The sequence below is a fragment of the Fukomys damarensis genome, unplaced genomic scaffold (assembly GCF_012274545.1).
Source record: "Fukomys damarensis isolate Sample0158 unplaced genomic scaffold, DMR_v1.0_HiC HiC_scaffold_9, whole genome shotgun sequence".
Classification (NCBI taxonomy): domain Eukaryota; kingdom Metazoa; phylum Chordata; class Mammalia; order Rodentia; family Bathyergidae; genus Fukomys; species Fukomys damarensis.
The window spans coordinates 3,919,096-3,933,144 of NW_022900921.1; the positions used below are offsets into that span (position 1 = coordinate 3,919,096).

At 38.4% G+C, this 14,049-nt stretch overlaps 1 protein-coding gene and 1 pseudogene across 3 annotated transcripts in view; both read right to left on the minus strand.

The window, feature by feature from the left end:
* Aff4 (AF4/FMR2 family member 4) overlaps positions 1 to 14,049 on the minus strand; it is a 74,001-nt gene that overhangs the window by 35,587 nt on the left and 24,365 nt on the right. The window lies entirely within an intron of this gene.
* On the minus strand, positions 12,357 to 12,534 carry LOC117285401 (annotated as a pseudogene).

Below are 14,049 nucleotides of genomic sequence, written 5' to 3' on the forward strand. Positions count from 1 at the left end.
GTGGTGAGAATGTAAATTAGTAGTCACTATGGAGGTTCCTCAAAAAATTAAAAATACAAAACCATATGACCCAGCTATACTCCTCTTTGGCACATACTTGCAGCATGCTGTGGAATACACCTGCATACTCATGTTTACTATGGCAAAACTCACACCAGCCATGACATGGAACTGGCCTGGATGCCTATCAAGATGAACGGATAAAGAAAATGTGGTATAAGCAAGTGAGTGTTATTCAGCCATAAGAAAGAAACTCTGTTATTTGCAAGACCACCATGTTCATCAAAACCAGCCAGACCCAGAAAGACAAACACTGCATGTTCTCCTGAATATGTAGAATCTAAACAGATGACAAGAAAGGAGACTATTCTTAGAAAGGAGGAAGGGAATAAGGAGAAAGACAGGCAGACTATTTTCTTAAGGAGACTGTCTGTAAAACACCTCAGTAAAAGGTGCTAGATGAAGAAGGTACAAAGAGAAAATAATTTAGATCTAGGCACGACAAATACAACTTTGTACCCAATAAAACATGTATTTTTTGGGCTGGGGATTTATCTCAGTGGTTTGGTGGCCTGCCTTGCAAGCACAAAGACCCGAGTTCAATCCCCAGTACCAAAACAAAAAAAAAAAAAAAAAAAAAAAAAAAAAAAAAAAAAACATATATTTTTATTTTTATTTTTTGGTACCAGAGATTGAACTTGGGATCTTGCACTTCCAAGCCAGGTGGCGGAACCACTATACTAAATCCCCAGCCGAAAACACTACTATATAAATCCTCTTTTTTTTCTTTTTCTTTTGTATTATTTTATGTCTACAACTGAATGCTTGGCACACTGACATAAAACAGTTCTTTTGTATTTCCTTGTAGCACACACAAAAATGCCTGGAAATTTTAATAAAGAAAGAGATAAAGGGAAAAAAGGAACATCCAGAGAAAGAGGGTAAATCTGGATTAGCAACATACAATAGACAAAGAAGAAAGAGACTAAAATAATAGTCAATGCTAATGAGAAGCCCAATGAAGATGAGAAGTAAAAAATGTTAACTGGATTTGCCAAAAAAGGATTTGGGTTGTAATTACCAGTTTGCCACTGACGATCTTAATGGAAATGGATCTGCTGACACAGTGAGGGTAAGAGGAAGCCCACCTGGGCTGAGCTGAGGAGAAGGTGGGACAAAGAAAACAGCAAATGAAAACCGATCTTCAGTATGTTTAGGGCTGAATATAACCCAGGGGATAGCCCTGGGTTTCATCTCTACATTGCAAACAAATTAAGAAAAACTACCAAGTTCAGCTCTAAACAAGAGTGTCTGAAAAAGGATGCGCAATAAGGGGATTTCACTGCTTCTGCTACTTTGTGGTGGTGGGGGGTGAGTCTAGCCATGCTCTTCAGGCTGTTGAGAGCTGAGTTTACATGATCTTCCCACCTCATCCTTCAGAGAAAATGGAACTACAGGGGCATGCCAATACCCATGCCTGTCACTGCTGCTTTTGTTAGTTTTTGTTTTTGAGACAGGGTCTCACTATGTAGTTCAGGCTGGTATTGAACTCACTATGTAGCCCCAGCTGGCCTCGAATTTGGTGGCACTCCTCCTGCCTTAGCCTCCCAAATTCTGGGAATACCATCACATTCAGCTTAGTCACTGGTGTTTTTGAGAGACAAATTCAAGGATGGACAAGTTAATGGTAAGGATACACTCAATCTAGCTCCCCAAATATGTTCCTAAAATTAACTTCCCACCACTCACTGCCTGCAACTGCTTTCAGACTTGTAGTGGTGTGAAACCCTTTCTGATACGTTCCTTATCTCCCCAAGACCTGCTGACAGTCTTCTCTCAGCCCCGGTTGGTATCATCACCTCCAGGATACAATCCCCGAATATCCCTAGCTAAAGTAATTTTCTCATTTCTCTGTTATATGATTAAACCTGGTCCATATGGTTAAGAGGCTACCTGTTCAGGCTCCGTATACAGCTTTATGCCATATCACATATGAAGCTGTATCCACTTGAAGTCCAGAGAGTAAGATGAGTTATCTGTAAAAGCAAATCAATTTTAAGCAATAACCAGTAAGTAGGAGACTTCGAGGAAGATGGCAGAGTGATAAGCAGCAGAGAGCCTCTCCAAGATTTAGGGTCAAACTCTGGAATAAAGTATCATGAGGAGGAGAAGAAAGAGGGAAGTGGGTTTCCAGGACCCATGAAGGATCTGAGACAAGAACTGAAGTTCACAAGGAGAAGGAAGAGAGAGACTTTAACAAGAGAGGAAGAGGGTAGCAAGCAGCGCTCTCTTGCAGATCCCCGACACTCGGCAAGGGAAAGGTAGATCGAACCGGCAAAACCCGCAAACACACATCACTACTGGCGACACCAGAGGCCTCCACGGAGAAATGCATGAGTAGAGTGGAGCAGTGGACACACCAGACTGCAGTGGCTGGTCAATTATATGGGTTCAGACCACCCAGGAGAGGACGACTTGCCAGGAGACATCTTGGAGAGGGCTAAACTGAGCTCGGAATAGGAACTTCGAACAGCTGTGGGCCAACTTCATCTAGTGGTTCTTGGTCCCTTCCAGAGGGCATTTAGTTCAAGTCGGCAAGAGGCTAGAAGTGGAGAGTTCAAGCCAGCAAGAGATGCACAGACTGTTATAGGCTCAAGGAATCTGCTTTCAGCCTTGCAGCCAGAAACCAGCCTGAACTTCAGAGGACCTACAGGGATAAACTGGCTGAGATGATCTACTAGTCCACCGTGAAGCTATAGCTAGCTTGCTGGGATTAATTTAGCTCTGGACTGTCTTCCCATGCTGCCTACCAGGGCCAGCAAAGACACACTGTGAAGTGGACATTTTGGGTTTTTTTCCTTTCCTTTCTTTTTTCTTTTCTTGTTTCTTTCTTTTTTCCCTCCTTTCTGCTTCCTGTTTTGTCTTGGCTTTTCTCTTGGTTGCCCGAACATGGTTGTTATGTTCTGTTTTTGTTTTTATTTTTTCCTTTTTCTTACCTGTCTTCCTCAACAGTTTCCTAAAGTTTGTCCTCCAGCCTTGCTTCTGATGGCTTCCTCTTCTTCTATTTGTTTTTTACCCCCTAACCCCTTTTAGTTCTTCTCTCCTAAGGGTAAAATTGCCTTTTATTGCATTCAAGTTTTCAGATTTGTTCTAGTCTTCATTATATAGCCACAAATCTAGTTCATACAGTTCAAGGTAGGGCTGGGGATTTAGCTCAGTGGTTCTGCCACCTATTTGAAAGCTTAAGGTCCAGAGTTCAATCCCTGGTACCCCCCCAAATGCTGACATACAGTTAAAGGCAGCAAATTAATATTTGCAAGTGTTTGTCACTTTCTAGGCTGTATCTGATGCTACTATTGTTGCTTATTGTACTACTTTAGCCAGAGTAACACAAATGTGCTAATCAGCTATTTCTCCTGGTATACTAAGATTGAGATTGCCGGAGTGTCTTAAAAAAAAAAAAAAAAAATCAACCTATACACGAGTACCAAAGAATTGGTGGCTTGGCCAAGTAGGCAGAAACTTCTCATCCCGAATAAACTGAAGAGGAAGGACCCTGCAACAGACTCAAAACCCAAAAGCCAGCTACACCTGGGAGATACTTCTGAGAAGCAGTCATTTCCGAAGGGTTCTGAATACTGGCAATAAAACTAATCATAAGCAATTTACAAGCATCAACCCAGGAACCAAACTTAAAAAAATAAAAAGAAAGAAAGAAATGAGAAGACACAAACAAGATGCAACCACCACAGAATTCCAGCTCACCAAAGGCAAACCCCAGGGGCAATGAAGTGGAACAATCTGAAAGCCACCTACATGGACTCTCTGAAGTGCTAACAGCAGAAGTAACAAGGCAGATGAACAAGGCTCTAGAAATAAAATAAATCAAAGCAGAAATAATTTCCCAGATAACGACAAAGATGGTGACCAGAGCAGATACATAAAAAAAAAAGGCCAGGAGTTTAGCTTAACGGTTCTGCCACCTGACTCTCAAGTGCAAGAACCCAAGTTCGATTCCTGGTACAAATAAAAAAAAAAAAAAAAAAAAAAGAGGAAGCAGCTCAGGAACATAATGGAAACTATGAACGCACAGCATAGGAAAGAAATGGAATCTACGAAACAGATTCAAACAGATATCCAGATTAAAAATGCCATTCAAAGTATATGCAGCAGAATGAGCCAATGTGAGGAGAGAATATCAGATATAGAAGACAGGATTGTGGTTAGCAATCATGAAAAGAGAGATTTCTTAACAACAGCAAAGTATCATGAAATCAATTCAGCAGCTGCTAGATGATGCAAATAAGAATAACTATCTATAAAAGCAAGCTGATTGATTGGAGTCAATGAAAAAAGGAGATAGCACAAATGACATAAAAAAAAAAAAAAAAACCTGTTCTCAGAAATAATGACCGAAAATTCCCCAATCAGGGAATCTGACATATAGATAAGTGAGGCAATATAGGACTCCAATTAGCCAGGACAAAAAAGTCTTCCCCAAGGGATATAGTACTTAAGCTTCCAGAAATTCAACACAAGAACAGAATATTAAAAGCTGTTAGAGAAAAGAAACAAATCACCTACAAAGAAAAGCCTATCAGAATCATAGGAGACTTATCAATATAAACTTTTGGAAAAACAAACAAATAAAAACCTCTCAAGCCAGAGAAAGTTTGAAGTATTTCAAGCACTAAAGGAAAACAATCTCCAACCCAGACTGATATACCCTGTAGAAAACTATCTTTCAAAATTGATGGAGAAGTTAAGATACTTTCCTGACAGAGAGAACACCTGAAGAAATTCATCACCACCAAACCAGCACCCCAAAGTATTTTGAAGGATATTCTAGAAAGAGATAACCAGGACTATAACTCCATGAAACTCAACAGAACGAATCCACCAGCCTAGGCAAGAAATTAAACAGAAAAGGAACCACACCTGCCTTACATGCACAAGGTCCTGAGTTTGATCCCACATAAAAAAGAGGGAGGGGAGAGGAGGAGAGAAGACAGGAGAAGAGAGACTGGCACAATGGATCAAGAAGCAAGATCTAACAATATAGTGCATACAAGAAACACACTTAATTAAAAAACAAATTCACAGACTGAAATTCAAAGGATGTAAAACAATACTCTATGCGACAGGAATGCAGAAAAAAGCAAGGCTAGCTATTCTATTTGCAGACAAATGCATTTCAAGCCAAAATTGAATGAGACACAAAGAGAGTCACTACATCCTTGTAAAGGGAACAATCCAAGAGGAAGAGATGACAATGACAAATATATATGCATCAAACAGCAGTGCACCCAACAATATAAAATATTAACAGACATGAAAAATCATATAAGCACCAATATAGTTGTAATGGGAGACCTCAATATCCCATTATAACAAGTATACAGATCAACTAGACAAAAACATCAACAATGGAATATTAGAACTGAACCAGACTTTTGAACAAATGGATCTAGTAGATGTGTACATGTTATAGCCCACATCAGGAGACTACACAAAGCTGCACGTGAGATGTTTTCCGAAACAGAGCAAATAATAGTGGACAGAACATCTTAAATGCATGCTTAAGTAAACTGAAATTATCCCATGCATATTACACCATACCATAGTGCAATGAAATTGCAAATCAATGGCAAAAGAAACCAGAAGATCTTCTTAAACACATGGAAATCAACACTCTCCTGAACAACCAATGGGTCACAGATGAAATTAAAGAAAAAAACAGATAATTTCTACAATTAAACAATAATGACAATACAACATACTGGAACCTATGGGACACAATGAAAGCAGTCCTACAAGGGAAATTTATAGTTGTGAATACCCTTATCAGGAAAACAGAGTGGGCACAAATAAACAACCTAATGTTGAATCTCAAGCTTCTAGAAAAAGAAGAGCAAGTTAAGCCCAAAGCTTGTACAAGGAAGGAAATTATCAAAGTCACAGCAGAAATTAATGCAATGGACACTAAAAACAACAACAACAAAACAAAAAATCAGTGAAATGAAGAGTTGGTTCTTGGAAAGACTAAATAAAATTGACAAACCCTTACCAACCTTATCAAAATAAAAAAATAGAAAAGACCCATATCTATGCAATTAGAAATGAAAGGGGTGAAATCAAAACAGACCCTGCAGAAATCCAGAAGACCATCAATACCAACTTCAAGAACCTATATTCTAATAAGATGGAAAATATAGAAAAAAAAGGACAGATTCCTAGAAACATGAATTATCAAAATTGAATGAAGAAGATATAGAAATTCTAAATAAACCAATAATCAGCCAATGAAATTGAAAATGTAATTAAAAACTTACCACGAGTTGGGGATTTAGCTCAGTGACACTACACCTGCTTTGCAAGTGCAAGATCCTGAGTTCAACCCCCATACTAGAAAAAAACAAAACGAAACAAACAAAAACTATCAACATTCACTGCTGAAATCTACAAGAAATTCAGAGATGATCTAATGCCTTTACTTTTCAAACACTTTAATGAAATTGAAAGGGAACTAATACTCTCAAATTAATTCCAGGAAGCAAGCATTACCCTGATTCTAAAACCAGAGATCAACCAAAAAGGAAAACTAGCCGGGCGTGGTGGCACATGCCTACAATCCCAGCACTTGGGAGGCTGAGGCAGGAGGATCACTGTGAGTCTGAGACCAGCCTGGGCTACATAGTGAGTTCCAGGTCAGTCTCAACTACACAGTGAGACCCAGTCTCAAAAAACCAACCAACCAAACAAACAAAAACAAAAAAACAAAAAAACAAAAAGGAAAACTACATGTCTCTCTTCCTAAGGAACATAGATGCAAAAATCCTCAACAAGATACTGGCAAATAGAAGCAGCAAATCATCAAGACCAAGTTGGATTCATCTCACGGATGCAGGGATGGTTTTACATATACAAATCGATAAATGTAAAACACTAAATTAACAGAGCCAAGGACAAAACCCATATGATTATCTCATAGATACAGAGTATATGACAAAGTCCAACACCCATTTATGATAAAAAAAAACCCTCCAGAAAACTGGTATAGATGATCTTTATCTCAATCTGATAAAAGCCATCTATGACAAACCAACGGCCAAATCATACTAAATGGAAAAGCTTTCAAGCACTTTAAAATCAGGAACAAGACAAGTATGTCCACTATCACTATTTCTGTTCAATATAGTTCTGGAAACACTAGCCAAAGTAACTAGACGACAGAAAGAAATAAAAGGAATAAGGATTGGAAAGGAAGAAGTTAAATTATCATTATTTGTGGATGACAAGATACTCTACATAGAAGACCCCAAAAAGTCCACCAAAGGACTTCTATATCTGATAAGCAAATTCAGTGGCGTAGCTGGATACAAAGTCATCACTCAAAAATCAACAGCCTTTGGGCCAGGAATGTAGCTTCGTGGCACTGCACCTGCGTAGCAAGTGCAAGGTCCTGAGTTCAGTTCCTCGGACACACACCAAAAAAGTCAATAACCTTCCTGTACAGGAATAATAGACTCACGGAGAGAGAAATTAGAAAAACAATCCCTTTTGCAATAGCATCCAAAAAAAAAAAAAACTAGGAATCAATCTAATGAAGGAAGCAAGCAATCTCTACACTGAAAACTACAGTACTCTGAAAAAGGAGATTGAAGAGGATATCAAAAAGTGGAAAGAAATCCCTTTTCAAGGAACAGACCTGAGGATCAACAGAATAGACTAAACAATGCAGAGAAACAACTCCAGATGTATTCAGACACCTCATCTAGGCATGCACCTTTTTTTTTTTTTTTTTTTTTTTTTTTTTTTGTACTAGGGATTGAACTTGGATCCTTGCACTCACCAGACAGGCAGTGGAACCACTGAGCTAAATCCCTGGCCTGGGACACCTCATCTTTGACAAAGGAGCCAAACACCTTCACTGGAAAAAAAGACAGCCTCTTTAACAAATGGTGTTGGAAAAACTGGCTTTCCATATGTTGAAGATTGAAACTAGAACCCTATCTTTCACCACACACTGAACTAAAATCAAATGGATCAAAGATCTAAATATTAAAACAAACACTAAATCTTCTGGAAGAGAGAATAGGTAGAACCCTTGAGGACATACGAGTAGGCAAAGACCTCATGAACAAAACCCAGACTGCAAACAAAATACTACAAAGAATCAACAACTAGGACCTCATCATATTAAAAAGCTTTTGCACATCAAAAGAAACTACCAACAGAGTGAAGAGACAACCCACAGGGTCCAAGAAAATTTTCACCAGCTCTTCAGATAAAGGGCTATTATCTAAACTAAATAAACAACTACAAAAAAAAAAAAAATCAGAACCCCTCCCAAATTTAAAGACCCAATGCAAAAATGGGCATCTGTAATGAATAGACACTTCTCAGATAAAGAATTAGAAATGCCAAATAAATATATTTTGTTTTGTTTTTTTTGGTACAGGGATCGAACTCAGGTCCTTGCGCTTGCGAGGCAGACAGCAGAACCACTGAGCTAAATCCCCAGCCCGGCAAATAAATAGATTAAAAAAAGTTCAATATAACTGGTCAATCATAAAATGCAAATTAAAACAACACTTAGATTTCAACTCACTCTAGAAAAAAAATGGCTGCTATCAAGAAATCAACCACTAACAAATACTGGAGAGGTTGTGGGGAAAAAGGAACCCTTCTCCACTGTTGGTGGGAGCATAGATTGTGCAACCACTTTGGAAAACAGTGTGGCAATTCCTCAAAAAACTAAAACTAGAGGTTCCAGCTATCCCTCTTCTTGGTACCTTCCCAAAAGAATTCAAAGCATCATTCCACAATGATATATGCACACCCATGTTTATAGTGGCAGTTTGTAATAGCTCAATTTTGGAAACAGTGCAAGTGGCTCTCAACCTATGAGCGGATAAAGAAGATGTGTTTTTTTAAATACAATGGAGTACTACTCTGCCATAAAAAGATAAACTTCAGACATTTCTAGCTAAATGGATGGATCGTGAGACCATACTCAAGTGAAACAAATCAGACACATTTTTAAATATCACACTGTTTCTCTGGTGTGAGAAACTGAAAGTGGAAATAAGGACTGAAATGTATAATGGACAGTAGGAAATGGGAAGAAAATGTTCAAATGCGGAGGGGAACACGGGAGAAGGGAGGGAGGAAGGAAGGAAAGGACAAGGGAAAAAGGTGAAAATAGAAGTAAAAAAATGGAAACAAAGCTTTTTATACATAGGGAGGGGGGGCATTAGAGGGGAGAATTGGATAAAATAAAAATATTTTAAAAATCAGTAAATAGCTGAGCTGCCTCAGAAACACCCAAAAATCTAAACATCTGAGTATCTGCATCTCCAAATTCAGTCAACAAACACTTACTGAACAGCTATGTGCCAGGCATTATTCTAGGCATTGGCACATACTTTATTTTTTCATCTCAGTACCAGGGATCAAACTCAACACCTTTCGCTTGCCAGGCAGGTGTGGTGCCACTGAGCTACATCACCAGACCCACTGGCACCTACTTTGCTCCTTTTTGGTACCAGGGATCAAACTTAGGCCTTTATGCTCACAAGGCAAGCACAGTGCCACTGAGCTAAGTCCCTGGCCCTTCTCCTTTCTTTCTGGATATCCAGCTTACCTAGAGAAGAGGAATGTGTAAATGTACAGGGTTATACCTGCAGCACCTAAGCACCATCAGAGGCTGTTCCAGCACATGGAGAGTATATGCACTGGCAGTGAATCGCCTGAACATTTTCCAGACTGTCAGGGGAGAATTTACTGTGCCATCCCCAACGATACCCGGGTTCTCTGCGTCCCTCCTGTGGTAAAGAATAATCCTGTTGTGCTCTTCTGCTTGGGCAATAAGTCTCAAGCCCTCTTGTTGATGACTTCTCAAATACTTCCTCTCTTTCCCATGTATCAAGTGTTTCTTTACTTTTTACTAAATCATGATCAGCACATAAACTTGATAAAATACTCCCACAAAATCATTCTAAACATAACCATGACATTCCTAGCACATTTTCCTGCTCTTTCACAGAAAATACTTCAAAACACTTTTTTTTTTAACATATTGATTATCTTCAATCTTTTGAGCCCAATGTAATCCATCTTTTGTCTTCAGCTTTCTACTAAAAAATGGTTATCAGTAAGGAATAACTGAAAATTCTGAATACAGTACAAACTTATTAAGTATCCTTTGAAAAAATAAGCAAATCGGGCCAGGGATTTAGCTCAGTGGTTCTACTGCCTGCCTCACAAGCGCAAGGTATTGAGTTCAATCCCTGGTACTGGAAAAAAAAAAAAAAAAGAAAGAAATAAAGAAACAACATTAAACTTTCATAAATAGTGGCTGGGGATTTAGTTCAGTGGCACCACGCTTGCCTCACAACTGCAAGGTCATGAGTTTGATTCCCGGTACCATAAAAAAAAAAAAAAAAAAAAAAAAAAAAATCATAACGAAAACTGTAAAGTCTGAGACCAAAAATCTATTAAGTGGGGCACAGAGGAGCAGATAAGACACTTCAATCCTGTAGCTACAGCAACATAAACAATACAAAATGAAGCTACAACATTAAAACAAAACAAAGGTGGGACATCTTAAAGGTACCTCACACATGCAATTGGAGTCCTTGGAGAAAGGGAAAAGATGAGAGGGAAAGACAATAACATTTTGAGTACTGTAAATAACCGCACTTTCCAAAATTGATGGAAATTCCAAGAAGCTGAACAAATCCCAAGCACAAGAAAGATGGAGAAAACTGTATCAAGATGTATAGTAAGGGAAACAATAAAACCAGCAATAAAGATAAGAAGTATCTTAAAACCAGCAAGGGGAGAGGAAAAACACATTACATATAAACAAAGGAAACAATGTGCTGGGCATGGCGGCTCACATGTAAAAGCCCAGTATCCAGGAGGCTCAGGTAGAGGATTGCTCTGAGTTCAAGGCCAGCCTGAACTACACAGGGAGACCCTGTCTCAAAAGAGAGAGAGAAGCAGATGGGAGAGAAGGAAGAGAGACAGAAAGAGTAAGAAAGAAAGCAAACATGCAAGCATACACACAGACAGACAACATCTTTGATCTAAAATTCCATACCCCAAAAAGTATCTTTAAAAACAAAAACAAGCCAGGCACGGTGGCACACCGACAGTCCCACCTCAACAAAGAATGAAGAGAAGAAAGGTAAAATAAAATATTTACTTCGAACATACAGCAGAAAAGCACTAAAAAGAAATGCTAAACGAAATCTCAAGGAAATATACCAGATAGGAATTCAAATGAATAGAAAGGAATGAAGAACAAAAGAACTATTAACTATATGGGGTGGGGCGAGGGAGCCCTTTTGTGTGTTTGTGTGGTATTAAGGACTAAACCTAGAACCATCACAGCGAATGACATTCCCAGCCCTTTTTATTTATTTTTATTTTCAAGAGACTAAGCTGCCCAGACCAGACTCAAACCTGGGTTCCTGCCTCAGCTTCCCAAGCAGCCTTTTATTCCTATTATTTAAATAGCAGTAAAAGACAAAACAGGCTTTCAATAAAACAGTAACAATATTGTAGTGTCTATAACTTAAGTGGAAGTAAATTACACGTAACAATAACAGATAATGGAAGAGGAGAAATGCAAACGTAATGAGCAAAGTTTCTTATACAAGAGACGAGAGGGCCAGGAATTTAGCTCAGTGACACTGTGCCTGCCTTGCAAACCCAAGGTCCTTTGTTCAATCCCTCTACAAAAAAAAAGAGAGAGAAAGACAAGAACGCAGAACTCCTACAAAAACAGAATGATAAAGGTATGCCCCACAAAACCTAGGTCAGTATTAAGAAACACAACAGTCAAGGCAAAAACAAAATAGCCACCTGATGAAACCAGTAGAAATTAAAAAGACAGCAGATTTTAATCCAACTATATTAATAATCACAATTGGTCTAAATTATAAATGGTCTAAGTACCCCAACTAAGCCAAACCCTACAGGTGGTACACACCTGTAATCTCAGAACTCAGGAGACAGCAAGCAGGATCACTGTGAGTTTAAGGCCAGTCTGGGCTACACAGTGAGTTCTACGCCAGCCTGAACTACAAAGTGAGACCCTATCTCAATAAAATCGAAACAAATAAATACTCCAATTAAAGAGCAAAGGTGTTAAAATGGACTGAAAAAGATAAGTTATATGCTACCTACAATAAATGCATTTTAAATATAAAGGCACAAATGGGTTAAAAATAAATGTTGGGAAAAAGTATACCATGGTAGCATCAATTTTGAAAAAGCTAAGCTGGGCATAGTAGTGCAAGCCTGTAATCCCTGCACTTGGGAGGCTGAGGCAGGAGGATTACCGTGAGTTCAAGACCAGGCTGGGCTACATAGTGAGTTCCCGGTCAGTCTCAACTACATAGTGAAACCCTATCTCAAAAAATCGAAATAAATAATTTTAAAAAATAAAAAGCTGGAATGTTTATATTATTTTGTAACAGTATTTTACTACACTTGATCTTAGCCAAAAGGCCGAGAAGCGATGTAACAGTATTTTAATGGTACAGTATATGAGTAAAATTTAAAGCAGTCATTTCATAGAAATGAAAGGTTGATTCATGAGCTAAAATAACCCCAAATGCTTACAGACTTAAGAGAATGAAAAACATGAAGAAATGTGCAAGACATATCAATTCAAAAGTATACTTACCAATTACCTAATTCTCAAAAAGAAACAGACCAAATAAAATTAAAATGAGAATACAGAAAACTTGTATAATGCTACAAACCAATTTGACTTAGCTGACATATACTAAGCTTTACTTTGCACATTTATAGCACTAAGAGCCTCTATTAGAAAATAAGAAAAATCTCCATTCAATGACCTTAGCTTCCACTTCAAGAAAATTTCTAGGGCCAGGAATTTATAGCTCAGTGGAGCTGCTGCCTGCCCTGCAAGCACAAGGTCTGGACTTCGATCCCCAGCACAAAAAAAAAAAAGAGAAAGAAATGAGGAAATCAATATAACAAAAAAGAAAAGCAACAGGGAAAAAATCGTGCTCTGAGAAGACTGATAAAACTGACACTATCCAACCACAACAATCGGAAAAAAAAGAAAAAACAACCATTATCAGGAAGAACAGAAGTACTGCAGTATCTTAACAGCCATTAAATGTATAAAGGAGTATTACTAAAAACTTATACCAAAAAAATTGGCAATGAATAGATAAAAACAAAAACTCCTTGAAAGACATACTGTAAATCACCAAAACTCATCCAAGGAGAAACAGAAGCATGAACAGCCCTATATTTATTAAAGAAACATAATTTTTACTTTACAAAGTCATACTTTTTTCCATCCTTTGTTCCTATGTGTGGGGGTCACTGGGGACTAAATTCAGGGTCTTCACTCTCTGCTACATCCCCAGCTCTCAATTTTAGAGACAGAGTCTCACTAAACTGCTTAGTTACCCAGGCTGGGCTCAAACCTGAGTTTGTGATCCTCTTGCCTCAGCCTCTTAAGAGTACTAGAACAGGGCTGGGGATTTGGCTCAGTGGTTCTGTTGCCTGCCTTGCAAGCGCAAGGACCCAAGTTCGATCCCCAGTACCAAAAAAAAAAAGAGTACTAGAACCATGGATGGGTATGCACCACCTCACACACGTAGCTCCAACTTTTGACTTTTAACCTAAGGCTGTAATTGCCCCACAAAGAAAACTCATATCCAGAGTGTTTCACTGGGTAAATATATTTTTAGGAAGAAATAATACCAACTCTACACAAACTATTTCAGAAATGAAAGAGGAAAAAGTTACATGCTAATTCATTCTGCAGGGTTAGTATATGATATCAAAACCAGATTAAAAACAAAAAAAAACAAGTATCAAGAAAAAGAAAACAAGGCCTAGGATGTAGTTCAGCAGCACAGTGCCTGCCTAGCAAGTGCAAGATCCTAAGTTCGATTCATAGTACTGGAAAAAATAAAAAACAAAAAATAAAAGAATACTTTTCCCAGGCCGGGGATTTAGCTCAGTGGTTCCAGCCCTGCCTTGCAAGTGCAA